Source organism: Globicephala melas, chromosome 12, assembly GCF_963455315.2.
Source record: "Globicephala melas chromosome 12, mGloMel1.2, whole genome shotgun sequence".
NCBI classification, from domain to species: Eukaryota; Metazoa; Chordata; class Mammalia; order Artiodactyla; family Delphinidae; genus Globicephala; species Globicephala melas.
Window position 1 is genome coordinate 56700288 of NC_083325.1, and position 16223 is coordinate 56716510.

The 16223-nt window shown below is 42.3% G+C and overlaps 1 long non-coding RNA gene across 2 annotated transcripts in view; it reads left to right on the plus strand.

Annotated features, from left to right (window-relative positions):
* Nucleotides 1-16223, plus strand: part of LOC132598230 (uncharacterized) — a 245256-nt gene that overhangs the window by 131927 nt on the left and 97106 nt on the right. The window contains exon 1 of one of the 2 annotated variants that reach the window (XR_009566212.1): nucleotides 7622-7758. The exons of the other annotated variant lie outside the window; for it this stretch is intronic. This is a non-coding gene — a long non-coding RNA (uncharacterized lncRNA). Of the gene's footprint in view, nucleotides 1-7621; nucleotides 7759-16223 lie in introns of those variants that run through there. 2 annotated transcript variants of the gene reach the window in all.

A 16223-nucleotide genomic window follows, 5' to 3' on the forward strand; every position in this document is an offset into this window, starting at 1 on the left:
TAGGATAGAAGGAATGAACTCGTAGGACTTAGGAAATTTGCAACCACAATGTCTCTTTGTCAGGAAAGCAAGCCAGTGACTCAGCAGTTTTCTCAAGTCGGCAGAAGGAGAAAGGCTGAGAGTGTCAGAGATCATGACTCTGAAGGGAGCAGGTTATCTTTTTTGGGGACTTGACAGCAGTCAGCCTAGAGAGAGATAGGTTTAACATGGATAATTGAAATTCACATATAATTCTAACTCATTGTCGGTGGTGGTAACTACAGCCTCTCTCCTGTAGTAAGTCTTTCAACAGAGCTGTTCAGAAGCAGCAGCAATGATTGCCTTGATTTTATCCTGTTCTGTTCCTCTGCCTACCTTGAGGGGAGCTGCAAATAAACTAGGGAATGAGCTCAAAGATGAGCTGGCAAAGCACGAGAGGAGAGCTAGTTGGCTAGGCCTCTGGGTTTTGAGCTGGAAGAGCAGCTGGTGCCCCAGAGAGACCCAGGAGCAGCTCATACACCTCCCGCTCGTTTCTCCCTGGTTATTTGGGTCCGATGGGTTCCCATACACACGGGACTTTCACGCTTGTTGAAAACCTTTTGAGGATTGTAGAAGGACGCTATTCCATTGGAACACTCAAATTCCTGAAGTGTCCTTCTTTAACTGCATCGGAATGTGAATTGTGTTTGGAATGCACTGGGGAGAAGTGCCTGTTAAGAGCTTTTCTAGGAGCCCCTTTTAGAAGGAGAGAAATCACTTTTAGATCATCTTTTTGTAAAACTCTGCATTTCCAGTTATTCAGACTGTATGAAATCTCCCTCCAGAGCCCTCCTTCCAATTTAGTCCTCTAAGAAATTCTGATAGCTCCGAATGTGTAACTCTCAAACCTTGTTTTTAAAAATAGTCGTGTCCTTTCTCTACAACATGATAGGATTTGCAGAAATTCTGGATGTGTTTCCTGGCTTTCCCAAAAGGCCTTTCTTTACCAGGGGACCCACTGCAGAGAGTGAGGCCTGCATGATGATAGCGAGGGCCATCTCCAGAGTGCTACAGGAGCAAACGAAGCAAAAACACCTGCCAAGTGAACAAAAAGAAAAGTTAATAGGACAAGAACCCCGGGTTAGAAACTCACAGCGCTCAATCCCAAGGGGCTGGGAACTTGCTATTTGGATGGTCTTGCTGTGAACATTTCAAAGACTCAAGGGGATTTATTAATAGTTGGGCCATTGAAACCTTTGGCTGCTTGCAGCAGTGTCCTGTACAATAGCAAATTTGTCTTTTAAAAATATCTAAAACTTGTGCTTAATGTTCTTTACTGATTTAAACCAGGCAAGGAGGCAGTAAATCAGATTATCATCATCCTCGGGAAGGAGAGCAATCTGGAATGTTAATTTTCCAGCTGAGATTACTGGAAGTTTCTTTTCGGTTTATTTTTTAAAGGGAGAGAATAAAAAAGGAAGAAAGCCAAAGGTAAGAGGTTTTTCGTTTTTTTTTGTTTTTTTTCCAGGAAAGCATATATGCCAGGTTTCCATTCTTGTCACTTTGTGAGTTATAACTTATTGTTTCTTATGTTTTTCCTAAAAGTATAAAGATCCAGAGAATCTCCTTCAATGGAGCAAGGGATTTTGTTTCTGTATGGAGTATAGGCTGTAGGGATTTGTCTAGGGATAGTAACCAGTCCATAATCAGAGAAGAGATTTCCATATGGCAGATCAAATATAAGACCATTGTGTTTCAAAGCTTGTTAACTGTGGCTGTATTGGAAAAATGCCTTAATTGGTTTATTTATTTTTTAACAAACATATGGGCTTTGGGCAGATCTGTTTAAGGTGGAATTTTCTTTCCATTTGGTAGGGCTAATAAGTATTTTCCTTTTCCCAGGAGGCTTGTCTCTCCCTATGTACAGTGTGACACATGCTGTCCTTTATGAACCCAGCCTTCTCAGAACACGGGAGTTGAGCAGCTTCTCTGGTGGTGAGGGTACCTCAGGGAGGAGACCTACTTAGGGAAAGGGCCTGGAGTTGGGCACCAGAGAGACCCCGAGTCAGACTGGCACTGCTTGCTCATTACCTCTGTGGTCTTGGATCCCGTGAGCTCCAGCTTCTCACTTATATAATGGGATAATGGCATTGGCCTTGAAGAATTGTCTTGCGGTTGAAACTGTGTGTTTATGAAGTGCCCAATGTAGTGTCTGACTGGTTAGTCTGGGACTTCATGGCTGTAGGATTGGCCCAATCCAGCAACAAATGTCCTGCTGAATCTCCCTGACGACCTGATTTTGTGAAACGGTTGATTGAAGCTGGAGGGAAGAAAAATAAGTCTATTATGAATGGAGATATCATGCACTCAGAATCCCAAGTCCCCTCAAAGAATCTGAAGTATCAACTTCAGCTCCCTTTTGTGGGAAATGCTGTAGGAGTTTTATTAAACACAGGCTCTGAAGCTTTCCCTGGAATCACAAGAATTGTAGGCTAGTTACGGTGTCAGAGGAGTGCCTCCTGAGTAATGGTTGCATTCTCTAATGACGCTTGGGATAATTAATCAGCATAACTTCATGAACCTTCCATGGCCTTCTTTTCTCAGCAGTGACAACTTGACTAGTTTGGACATAGAATGATAGTTTGGTACTTAAAGAGGACCGGCTTCATGATGCTCATTTTCATGATTCTCATTTTCTTCCTCTTGAATATTTTGAACTTTTAATTATTTAAAGACCTGAAAATTCTTTTAAAAAATTCATAGAGAATCTTGAGGCTAGTTTTGATCATTTATGTGTTATCATTAATGGATAGAATTTTATCCCTCGTAGAGGGGACACAGCTGTGCAACAGCTGTCAAACTCTAATTCTTATCACTGGGCTTTTCCTGGGCTTAAGTATTCGAGGCAGAACCAGTACTCCATTTTATCAAACCGATAACAGGGGCAGGTTTATGTAGGGAAGAGAGCACTGGGCTTAGGTTGACCAACTGCTACTGGTTTGTCTGGCACTTTCCTTGTTTTTGCCCTGAAAATCCTCTATCCTGGGAAACCTCTCAGTTTTAGGCAAACAGAGACAATTTGCCCAGGCTGTTCTGCTTTGAATATGGAAGGTTTCATGTCTTGGAAATCTTGGGAAAACTAAATATTTGAGTTCTAGTCCTTGTGGAGCTGCTACATAGCCATGTGACATTGGCCAATCAGTTTGTTGAAAAAAATGAAGTGTTGGATCATATAATCCTGAAAGTCCCTATTAAGGTTGCCCCTTTGGCTTAAGAGGCAGCTTTTTATTGGAAAAGCTGTGTCATTACTCAGGGTTTTCTTTCCTTCTGAGAAATCAGTATCCAATTTGTTCTGAAAGGTCCTATAAATGGATCCAGACTCCAGGCTGGATAAAGATGTTCAGAATACTTCTGGATCAAATCTCAGGTATGGAGGTATATGACACTGTTGAATACTGGGGTGCTGGAGGAAGCAGGTGCTGCTCTTGTTGATGTTACAAACCAAACACCCAGTGCAAGTATCCTACATTTCATGGCCAGGGAGGAAATTGGCTGGGATTTTCCATTTTAGCTAACATGCAGTATTTTCCCACTAGTGAGGTTGAAGCCTTGGTTGTAACTCTGGAAACAAGCCTATTTATAAATTGGAATAAGTGCTTCCAAGCCAAGATCAACCATGTGCACAAAGTTGGGGTGACACTGATGCTTTTTGGGCACTTGGAGTGGGGAGTGTTGTTCCCAGTGGGCCAATGATCACCCAGTGCAGCAATAACTTCCTGATTTCCCATCATGTGCTTGGGATCCAGGTACAAATAAGACATGGCCCCGCCCTCTAGAAGCGTACTGTCTTGTGAGGGGCATGGAATGGTAATTAATTACTAAACAGAGTTTGGCAAGTCCTGTAATGGAAGCATAAGCAGAATGATGTGGGAGAGTGAAAGAGGAAGCAGTTGATTCCATTATTCTGCTGCATATGGTGATAGCACCCTGCTCCCCAGCCTGCTAGCTCCTGCCTGTATGCCCATAGCCCAAAGGGTGGGACCAAGATGCCCCAAAGCTGTGTTTCTGTGTTTTTTTCTTGGATATAACAGGATAGAGTGCATCATTATTATTGTTACTGTTCAAGGCAAAAAATAAAGATGACAAGAATGATTTGTTTCCATTGAGTTTCCCTGAAATCCCATGCCCAACTTACTTCCATTAAGCTTTTCAACTTAATAGCTGGTAAAACAGTATGTGCATGCATTATAAATATGTCCTTTTAACATCCAGTTGCTCCCTGCAACAGGAGATAGCAAAGAAATATGGCTTCTATCATTTTGACCCGTTGTTCAACATTTAAATAACGGTAAAATAATGACTCCAACATGAAGTTTCTAGTTAAATGAGCACCAGTGTGATCCCACGGTTAATAGTATAGTAATTTTTGGCATAAAGTGATACAGGAAGCTTGATTTTAGCTGTCTTACTTAAGGAAAACTTGACTTTTGTGTTTAATAATGAGAAGTTTGAAACTTTATAGAGTGCTTTTCTTCCTAGGAACAAGGAACAGTTCATATATTTTTTGATTTCTCTTCATAACATCCTTGAAAGAAGGGAGGAAGAGGTATTGCATTGTATATTTTATAGAATAGGAAATTGGGACCTAGAACAGGTAAAGGCCTTGCCAAAGGATGTACAGCTGGTTAATGAAAAGCCTTTTCCTGGTTCCCATGTCTGCTTACCTAATGTCCTCACAACAGGTTGTGCTGTTTTGCTGTGGTTATCAAAATATCTCAGGAAGTCACATTTTCTGATGAAAAAGTTCACTTGCACTTATGGAAACTCAAAATACTAGATCCATGGAGGCCACTCCCCCAGATGTCATTATAGCTGTGATCGCACTATTTTGAATTTTTTTTTTTTTTTAAAGAAGATGTTGGGGGTAGGAGTGTATTAATTAATTTATTTATTTTTGCTGTGTTGTGTCTTCGTTTCTGTGCGAGGGCCTTCTCTAGTTGTGGCAAGCGGGGGCCACTCTTCATTGTGGTGTGCGGGCCTCTCACTATTGCGGCCTCTCTTGTTGCGGAGCACAGGCTCCAGACGCGCAGGCTCAGTAGTTGTGGCTCACGGGCCTAGTTGCTCCGTGGCATGTGGGATCCTCCCAGACCAGGGCTCGAACCTGTGTCCCATGCATTAGCAGGCAGATTCTCAACCACTGCGCCACCAGGGAAGCCCCGTATTTTGAAATTTTTATAGCAGTATTCTTCAGGTCTTCACCCCCGACAGTTAAGGTTCTGGAGGGGTCAGACTCCTTTCTTTAAAAAAAGAAATGTCTGAATCCAAACCAAGCATGGTACAAGAGTACACGTTGTAACAAAGCCCCAGCACACGTCATTAAAGTTGGAAACAGCCAGGAAGACCTGTGCTAGACAGTGACCTGGGTGTGACAGCTGAGAAGTGGTGGGAAGAATGGGGCAGAGGATATGGGACCTGGGTCTTCGTGCTGACTCTACCATAAATTTGCTGAGTGATATTGGGCCTCAAGGTCCTACTTGTTTGTAAAATGAATGAGCTAGGCTGTACTGTCCAATAGAATAGGGTAGCTATATAAATTAATTAAAATTCGATGAAATTAAAAATTCGGTTCCTCAGTTGCACTAGCCACATCTCAAGTGCTTGATAGCCACATGTGACTAGTGGCTGCCGTAATGGACAGGGTAGAAGTAACATGTTTCCGTCATTGCAGAAAGTTCTGTTGGAGACCCCTAAGCTAGACGGTATCAGTGGTTTCCCCAATGTGTTTCAGTAAGTCTCCAGGATTCCTTAGACATTCCTTAGGACCTCTGAGAAGGTAAGGGAGAGCCCAGCAAGCAGGTGGGGCTCTGAGCACCCTGGCTTCATTTTCATCTGTTTTAAATAAAATGGGTATTATAATTTTGAAACACCTTTGAATTTAGGTTCTTTTATGAACCTGAAGCTGGTCTCTCTCTCCACTCTGTTCACCATTATAACTAGAGGAAGAGGAGAGTAAGAACAGGGGGAATGTTCTAACCCAAGAGAAATAGGAAGGAAGAAAACCTGCCCCTTCCAGGCTGAGGAGCTGTGGGAAGAAGAGGGGAGATTGAGGAATGGGAAGGAAGACACGTGTGTGCGGTTTCCTCTCGCTGGCTGAAGCTGTGAAGGGGGACTGAGTTCGTAGATTGAGGGAAGAGGGGCTTCTGTGCTGCTCTCATTCAAGGCCCTGGCAGGTTACCTTGAAGTGTACCCGCTGCAAGCTGGAGTGGCCGTTTGGTGAAAGTGAGGACCTGCCCTTAGCTCCCGAATAGAGCAGAATTTGGCTTCTTTCTTTAGGGAGCGTGGCTGGGAAGCTGCTTGGGAGTGGGAGGGCGTGGCATGGTGTGAGGGGCCACGTTGCTGAGGCTGCAGGATAGGACTTCGGGGTCTCAGGGCTGTAGAGGAATCTCTGCTAAACTTTAGGGGCACTGCAGGGCTGATGAGAGCTGAGGTGAGGCCAAGAGAGAACGGGGATCCTGGGCCTGACCAGACCAAGAAAGCATAGTGTATGAATTATATCTGCTGTGGACTGTTGGCCGTGGAAGCCAGTGGAATGATGGGGAGTGGGGTGGGATTGTGGGGCTGACCCACCGTACTTCATGTAGCTCCAGGCCAGTACATGCCCAAGAGCTAGCGCGAGGTGGTAGTGGAGGGGGAGGGCTTCTTTGGTCCCCCTCCCAACCTCCAAGGCCACAAGGCCACATGTGCTCCCTGTACACAGATACCATCTTGGAGAGGGCCCGGGAGGGGGAGAAAACCAGGAAGGCTGAGTCAGTCAAAATGAGACTGAGTTTCCAAAATTGAAATGCATTTGTTCATTTCTCCATTTCTGTGCCCCATCTATCCAGTGTGGTGTCTAAACTTTGGGGGTTGGGTTTGGTGATCTGAGGGCAGAACAGTATAGCCGCCAATCAACATACCAACCAGTCAGCCAACAAATGTTCTGGGTAGGGGTCCTGAGCTGTATGTATTATCCTGGGGGATAATATGCTGCTTATGACTGTGTATGTGTGAGACTAGGTCTTGATGCAGCACAGTATTTTTTACTGTGTTTCATGGTCGAAGTTAGAAGATACTTGTCTAGATGGAGAGACAAGATATACACACATTAACTGGAGCTTTCCTAGGTCTCACCCTCTTGTAGGTAACTGGTTACATCGGCAACGCCAACTGAAAATTCACTGTGGCTTCATCTGTTGACGTAGAATATTGGGTTCAAGGCCCTTGTGAGGCTCAACTGCTCTTCCTGACCTTGGATTTCCCCACTAAAGTTCCCCTTTCTGAGCATTTTCTTTTTGCATGTGCATATTTGAAGAGATTTATATTACTTGCAACCAAAAGTGCCTCTAATAAGATAAGAAGGGAGATCTTGGGAGCAGGGAGAAAATTTGCAAGGCTTGCGTGAAAGGCTCAGGCACCTGAGAGTGCTCTGTCCTCATTATGCTCCCTGAGCTCCAGTGAGGATCCTCTTCCTGGTCCCCATATGCCTCACCAATTCCCACCTCAATCTCACCCTCCAATTTATATTAATCCCTCAACTTTGTCCAATTTCTGCTTCCTCCTCAAAGGTCACCTCCATACCAACCTCTGAATTCCTCAGGGAGACAGCACTGATGACGGTTCTGCCAGTTACTAGCTATGCAATTTTGCGCAAGTTGCATAAAGTACGTGCCTTGGTTTTCTCATCTGTGAACTGGGGTAGTAATAACATCTACCTTTTAGGGTTGGACTGAGGATTAAGCGCTTGGAACAGCGTCTGGCACGGTGAGCACAGCTTGCGGTCATCAGTTCTACATTTGCCTCTTTCACTGTTAATTGCTTATTGTATGTTTAGTCATGGCTCCTTGCCCCTTTCTCCCTGACTACTTAGTTCTAAGCTTCTCCTGTTTATTTATTAGCACTATGGCCTCTCCGTCTATAATTTCACATTTTCACAGGATCCCTCTATTTCTCTTTTTGGTAACTGAGATGGTATTAGTTTAGCTTCAGTCTTTGGCTCTCCTTGTCCATGATTTTGAACAGATTTGCAGCTCTGGGGCTCTGAGAACACCTGCAGCTCTTTCAATGTCTTGGAATCAATTAATCCGGGTCAGGGCCTTGAATAAATGGAAAGCCGTACTTATGGGATTTTACTGTCTTCTCATCCATCCCTGGCTTTCTATCTTCATTGACGATGGGTATTCTGCTCTGCAGAGTCAGCATCATTTTCTTAGCAGCAAAGAGGAAAGCCAAATAGGATTTGAGTAATTCTGCCTTCTCCCTGAAACTAACATATTTTCTGACTCTGGGATTGCACCTATTCCCTTCTTATCCATAAGTTAAAGTACCTTTATGGTTGTCTCCATCGTATTGTACAGGCTTCTCTTAATACCCTGTGAATCTGAGTCATGAAGCTGAACCACTGCAACATGACTGTGCTTCCTCCAGGACTTGTCTGCCTGATTCCAGCTTTCTCTCTTTAGCTCCTACCCATGGAGCTATGTGCTTTGGCTTCTGTATTTTGCTTGGTTCAGGATCTGTTTTTTCTTTTTTTTCCCCCCCGGTCTTCTTTGTTCCTTGGGTCTAGATGTTCAGGGTTCAGATGCTCAATCCCCCTTGGAGATGTGCCCTGATTCAGAAGAACTCTGGTCCTGGCATGGCCTGGGGTTCTTGGGGAGATAGAGATAAACTGCACCTTGGAATGTGGGGTATTAAACACTGTGTTAATGTAGTTAAGACCGTATAAAGTTCTAAACCTTTGGGCTGGGATTTCCTTGGCGGCACAGTGGTTAAGAATCCACCTGAGGGTTGGATCCCTGGCCCGGGAAGATCCCACATGCCACAGAGCAACTAAGCCCATGCGCCACAACTACTGAGCCTGCACTCTAGAGCCCGCAAGCCACAACTACTCAGCCCATGCACCACAACTACTAAAGCCAGTGCGCTCTAGGGCCCGCATGCCGCAACTACTGAGCCCGCGTGCTGCAAGTACTGAAGCCCGCGCACCTGGAGCCCGTGCTCCGCAACAAGAGAAGCCCCCGCAATAAGAAGCCCACACACCACAACGAAGAGTAGCCCCCGCTCGCCGCAACTAGAGAAAAGCTTGTGCACAGCAACTAAGACCCAACGCAACCAAAAAAAAAAATAAAAAAAAAAATAAACCTTTGGGCTCTGTTTACTGTGATTTGAGACTTTCTTCAGGGAAAAGTTGTTGGCCACTTTCTTACTGAAGTCAGGAAGAAGTTACTAATTGGCAGTTACTAACTGGACATAAAAATACTTTATTATAAGCTGCTTTCTGAGGCAATAAGTTCCATGTCACTGGAAGTGTTCAAACCAAGAGCAGACAATTACTGTTTAGGTTATTGGAATAAGATTGGGTGGAAGATTAAAGCTGGAAGGCCACTGAGTTCCCTGCTCTACAGAAGAGTAACCTTGAGAATACCTTTTTACCCTTAAAGACATGACTTGGTGTCTAGCCCAGTACCCAGGAAAGACTGGGCTTAGAGTGGATGCTTTTTGTAGGGTGTACGTTGTTGAAGGTTAAAGGTCCAAGCCTTCTGTTTCAGGCTTACTTCCTATTTGAGGCTCCAGATATACTAGATTGTTTCCACTCAAATATGTCCTGTTCTCTCTTACTTCCTTGTCTTTGAGCATATGACTTCATGATCATGGAGTTTGTCCCCCCTTCTCTCCCTCCCTTTGCATCTGGCTAACTCTTAACTTGACCTTGGGATAGTCTTGCCTTGGTATCCCTCAGTGTCCTCCACTTCACCCTGGGCTTACCTCGTCAACTCACAAGACCCACCTCATGGTGCTGTAATCCTCTCCTTGTCTGTCTGCCATATGAAATGTCCCTCTTTCTGGGGCCCAGGGACTGTGTCTAATGCCTTTTTGTTTCCCTGCACAGTGCCTGGCAGACTAGGGGTCTAACTGATGGTTGCCAAGTAAGTGAAATGAGCTGGACTGTGGGTTCCAGGCCTTGCAGACCTAACGTGTTTTTGTTCCCTGATTTATTTCTGTCTCTGATCCTTCCTTTATGGGACTGAATTATAAAGAACTTTGGGAGGAAAAAATAAATGATGATATAAGAAAAATTGCTTTAGTGCATTGGAGACACGAAACCACCCAGCATTTCTTTCTCAGCCAGTACTGGCAAGAGACAGAGAAATTGAGCTGTGCTGGGCAATCCTTGTCTACTTTTTAGCGTGACTTGGCAGAATTCAATTATTCTTTCCCTTGCACTTCAGGGAGTAGGTGGATGCCTTAAAATATTCAAACCAGTACTTTGGGATATCAGATCTGGATGACTTTTCGTCCAAACAGATAGGTGGTGGATGGTGTAATCACTCAGTGGGCACTGGAACTTTCTCTGGGCATCAGTTTAATGAACAAAGTTTGTTGTAAAGCTGTACTTCGGGTTCTTTAATGCATGCATATCGTTCCCGAACCAAATTTATGAAAATGTGTTGGGGCGGTGAGCATTTAAAGAACTTCAGGGAATAAGTCAGAATTGAAAGTTCCAAACAAGTGTAATTATTATTGCATGCATGTTGTGTTCAAACCCTTGGCCTTCCTGGGAACAGGCTGACTTCACAGAGTGCCTTATTAATTAAAGGGAAAACAAATGTGCTGCTGGAGTAGTTCTTGTCTCTCCTTGGACTGACCTTGGGAGACTCATGTCAGCTTTCTGGGCCTCAGTTTCCTCAGCTGAAAAATTATGGATTTGTTCATCTTTAGAATCTCTCCAGGTTTTTAAATCTGTAAATAAGGCACATCTGCTTTTTCTCTTTCTGAAGACCTGCACCTGAAAAGTAGCTTTGTGGCTGAGATGATAAACTTATTTAACATGATTTATTTACGCAATGAATGTTCATTGAACACTTAATTTGTGCAGGTCGCTGAATTTATAGCAAAATCCCTGTTCTTAGGAAGCCTAGAGTCTAGAACAGGGCTTGGCAAACTTTTTTCTGTAAAAGGCCAGATAGTAAATATTTTTGACTTTTCAGACCAGTGTCTGTCACAGCTACTCAACTCTGCCTTTGTAATGGGAAAGCAGCCTCAGGCAATATGCAAACGAGTGGGTGTGACTATGTAAATAACCCCTTTATTTACAAAAAACAGACGATGGGCCCGATTTGACCCATTGCCCAGTTTGTAGACCTATGACCTAGAAGGCAGAGACATTCAGTAAATATATAAACAAATAGATATGTAAGATTTAAGTGGTGATTAGCACCCAATTTCACTGAGATAGAAGATCAAGGAGAAATACAACATTCACTAACAACTCAGCATTTCTGATCAAAACAATCCTATTTTGCACTGGCTTAAATATTGGCCAGGTATTCCCTGTTCCATGGAAATTAAGCATATTATTTTAAAAAATCTTTTGATTTTAATAAGAAACAAAATGAAGACAAGGAAAGCAGTGAGTGTCAACACATAATTAATCACCACTGTGGGTTGCCATGCTAGAATTTAGGGCAGTTTATCTGAACCAGGTTGAGGATGGAGGCAGCCATGACCTGTCGTAAGTTGCATGGTGAAGGGCTGCCGAGGGTGGACAGATTTCCACAGAGGTTGATCATTTTGAAATGACTATTTAAATGTATGGCATTTGGTGATGTATCATTGATCAATAATATTCTTACAATTCCTGCTTTGCTCCTGTTCAATCTCAATTTATAAAGATTTTCTGTCATTGGGAAATGAGTCAGAGCCAAGAAAATAGGTTTCATCATTTAAAAATACATTTTGGGAAAATCTAAATGCATCTCTTTTTTGTTACCAATGCAGAGACCAAAAAGAAAAAGAAAAAAGTGTAGCGGGGTTCATTTGCTTTGTGGCACCAGGCTTCTTAAAAAAACGACAGAAATTTAACAATACTCCTTTGTGCAGAAGTATATTTGCAGACCTGTCCAGGAGACTTATGATTAGCAAAGAAAACAATTCTACTATCCAGAGATGATTTTGTTGCTGTGTAGCTGTAAGGGCGACTCCCCACCACTGACTATCAGTGGGCAAGAGCTTTTATAGGTGGAGGGAGGGGACTACATGTAGAAACAGCACAGTCAGCTCTGACAGTCATCTTGAAGTTGGTCATTGGTGGTCTGACCAGCATCATCTTGATTGTTTTAAGTACAATTAATCTTCAGTTCCAGGGTTAGTTTGTTCCCATTTCTTTGAGGCCAATTCTCATAATTGTGGCAGCTTATGTCATGGCTACAGTCTGGTCATCATGTAGTTAACTTCTTCCATCTGGTGAGGGTTTCAGTATCTACAAAACAGCTCACAGGTTATGGCTCAGAATATTATCTATAGCCCTTGAGAAGGAACTAAAGGTCCTTGACTATGCTTAATGACTGTATTATTATTTGGTCTCCTTTGACCGTTTTCCTTTGTTTCTACGTTTTCTCACTCCTCTGATTAAACTTATTCTTTGGCTAAAGTTTTTCCATAGACAGAAGGCAGGCGGAGGACATGGGGGAAAGGACCATTGGGTCCTGCTCCATTTCAACATACATGATCAGGTGGACATCCTTTCGCAGGCTCATGTGATTGTGGTTCATGGGGGACTTAAAAATATATATAAAATATTTCTGAGACAGAAAAGAGATAATCTTTGGAGTTTCTGGTTACAGCAGCTTTTCGTCCAAATGACAGTAAATTTCATGGCTTAATAAGAATCCCACTGCTGGTTTGATGCCCTCCCAGACTATGACTCTTAGGGACCCATAGAGTGTGGTTTTAAAGCATTTTAACTATGAATTTGGGATTTAACATTTGGGATTTTACCTTAGGAAGAAAGCATGATACTCCAGTAACAAAATTGATGGAATGTACAATTTCAGAAAGGCCAAGAATAACACCAAGCTTGGAAATTATTTTCCTTGATTTTTAATTCTGGAAAAATTTCCAATTTAATAGAATGTAAGTGTGGATGGAGTCTTGGGGTAAGGGCATAGGGAAAAATCTTATGTGAATTTAGAGACCATAAGAAAAACCTGATACACTAATTCTCCTTATATGGTTTTGTCTGGCTCTTTTCTACAAGCTCAGCTGGAAGAGATGACAGCTATGAAAACAAGTTGTCCTTGGCATACTTACATATATCCTATGACAGAGTGATTGCAAAATGGCCCTATTTCTTCACTCTTCCATGTATACATGCCCTTTGAAGTGTGATTTTGGAGTCTGTTTCCCCAACCCTTGAACCTAGGCTGGTCTTGTGATTTACTTAGCTAACAGAATATGGTGTAAGTGATGTAGTGTCAGTTCTGACCCTAGGTTACAAGAGGACTTGTATGCTTTCTCTGTCTCTGTAATGAGAACAAACCTGGACTTGCCTATTAGAGATGAGAGGCCACAGGGAGCAGAACTAGTTATCCCAGTGATGCCATGCTAGATCACCAACAACCAGCTGACCACCAGGCACATGCTCAGACCATTAAAACTGTCCCATCTAGTCCAGCCAAGATCAGCAGACTGCCTAGCCTCCTCATGGACCCAGGAGAAATAACAGATTGGGTTACTCTGGCAAAAGACAACAGATACACATCATCATGTGACTATAGAAGGAATTATAATAATCCCTTTCTAGATGAAGAGACTGAGGTTCTGAGAGGTTACATTTAGGAGGAGGTGTCCCACCATTGTGGAAAGGGTGGATGCTTTTAAATTATACATAGGCTTTCAAGCCAGGGAAAACCGCTGGTTCTGATATCTACTAACTGTAAAAACTTGGGATGATTATTCAAGTTTTCTGAATCTGTTTCTCTGTCTATAAAGTGGGCATAATAGGATCTTGCTTATAAAGTTGCAGTGAGGATTAAAGGAGATAATCTATAATCTGTGTAAAGGGCTGAGTTTGTTTTAAGTTCTCTATAAGTTATAGCTTGTTATGACGATGATAACGATGATGATGATGAGAATTGCTCAAGATCACATGGCCAGGAGAGGTCAGGGACGTGAATTCAGGTCTTGTAATTCCTAATTCCACAGACTTTCTGTCTCCTCCACTCCCAACCCCCATTTCCTTTTCTCCCCTGTATCTCTCTTTTCTGTTGTTACCTCTTCTGATGTGTTCTAAGGGCTTATTTTATGTATTCAAGCCACCATCAGCTCTACCTTATTTTTAAAAGCCTTGCTTTGTCCTTTGTATCTTCTCCTCACCTTACATAAAGCTTATTCACTATCAACAGTAATTTTCATATCTTGTGCAGCTCTCAATTGCCCACCTCTGTGTATTTGAGAATACAGTTTTATTCTTGCATTTTCACTTTATTGCAATAAAATTAACTCCTGGGAATAACATTTTTGTCCTTGTTTTAAATGTTATGTCTGTTTTATTATTTCTCCACATTCAGATGATTTCTCCTCTAGAAACCAGTGAGGGAAAGATCTTGTGCAGCACACGGCCTAGGTGTGTGGGTAGTCATTGAGCACCACTGACCTGTGGGTTAACTATAGGAGCAAAAGCTGTGCAGCAGATAAACAGTGCATCTCAGAGTCCCACTGTCTAAAATCCTGGAGAGAAAGGAAATATATATCAGGATTATTTGTGGAAACAATTATTCAATACTGCTGGCTTCATCAAAATGTCTTCTAGTTAAAATTTGGAAGCCTACTATTAATCAAGTTGCCTTGGGAAAGATCACTACTTCCCTCAGGATCCCGCTTTTAGCATCAGAAAGCAGATGTTTTACTAGATAAGGAACAAGCATTTTTAACAGCAACATGCAGTTTAGTCAGCAAGAAACACCAAGTTTAATTTACTGTCATGGCTGTATTTTCCCCTCTTGGAATTATTAATTCCAATGATGCTAACAAGAACTAGTCCCTAGGCTTTTGAGCTTGTTGGTCTTTTTATTTGAGATCAAGGTTTTCTATCATTTCTAGTTTTAACTTGGTTTAACCATTAAAAACCTGATGATTCAATCTATGGTACTCTGGGTACTTAAATATGTATGTATACCATATAATTATGGTATAACTATATACCCAGATTTTAAAAAAATCAGTAATCTTGGATCTTTAAGCATAAGTTTTGAAAGCCATACCTCTGGAAGTATGGTTTACTATCCTTGTACTTTCATTTTCTTTTCTTTCTTTTTTTATTGGAGTATAATTGCGTTACAATGTTGTGTTAGTTTCTGCTGTACAATGAAGTGAATCTGCTGTATGTATACATATATCCCCTCCCTCTTGGACCTCCCCACCCGCCCCCCCAACCCTGCCATCACCTCATCTAGGTCATCACAGAACACCAAGCTGAGCTCCCTGTGCTACACAGCAGGTTCCCACGAGCTATCTATTTTACACATGGTAGTGTATTTATGTCAAACCTAATCTGCCAGTTCATCCCACTCTCCCCTTCCCCGCTGTGTCCACATGTCCCTTCTCTACGTCTGCGTTTCTATTTCTGCCCTGCAAATATGTACATCTGTACCATTTTTCTAGATTCCATATATATGTGTTAATATACAGTATTTGTTTTTCTCTTTCTGACTTACTTCACTCTGTATAACAGACTCTAGGTCTGTCATGTACTTTCATTTTCTATATCCATTTCTCTGTATAAATTACCTTTGATACCCCTTGGGTGGCAAAACTGAATGTTATTTTGAGTTAAAAATGACTTAAATGGAATACTCTGGATTTGTTCATTATAAGAAAGTGGTGGCTAGTAAAACTATTTGAAGAAAGAGAAACAAAACACTGAATTAGGTTGTAGTTTAAGATCAGTTTTTTTTTTCCTTTCATACATAATTGTTGAATCAAGGACACTGATGACAGAGCTGGAGGTGTGGCTTGGTACATGATCACTTTTTTTTTTAAATAGCAGAGGGGTTTAAGTGCATGAAATCTTGAAATCTGAGCCTTGGTTGGTATCATTTAGGCTTTGTACTCATTGATGAAGCCTTTATGGCATTCCATCAGACAGTCATACTCTCACTGTTGGAATCCTTCTAGTGAGGGGGGACTCATTACTTGAAGAGGCAGCATCTATTACGGCATTGCACATTTTGTTATAAAAGTTGCAATTAGCTACCTATTTCCATTCTCCACAAAGCACTGTTACTAATCTGGGCACAGGCATTGAATTGATTCAGAATCTGAAAGTAGGCCCAAGGGTAGAAATTCAGGGCTGTTTTGTGCCCATTCAGAGTCCTGTTGGTCTTTGTACCTGCATCTGGTACTTTTCTTCCTTTCTGCTAAGTGTATCAAAGGACATCATAGAATCAGCA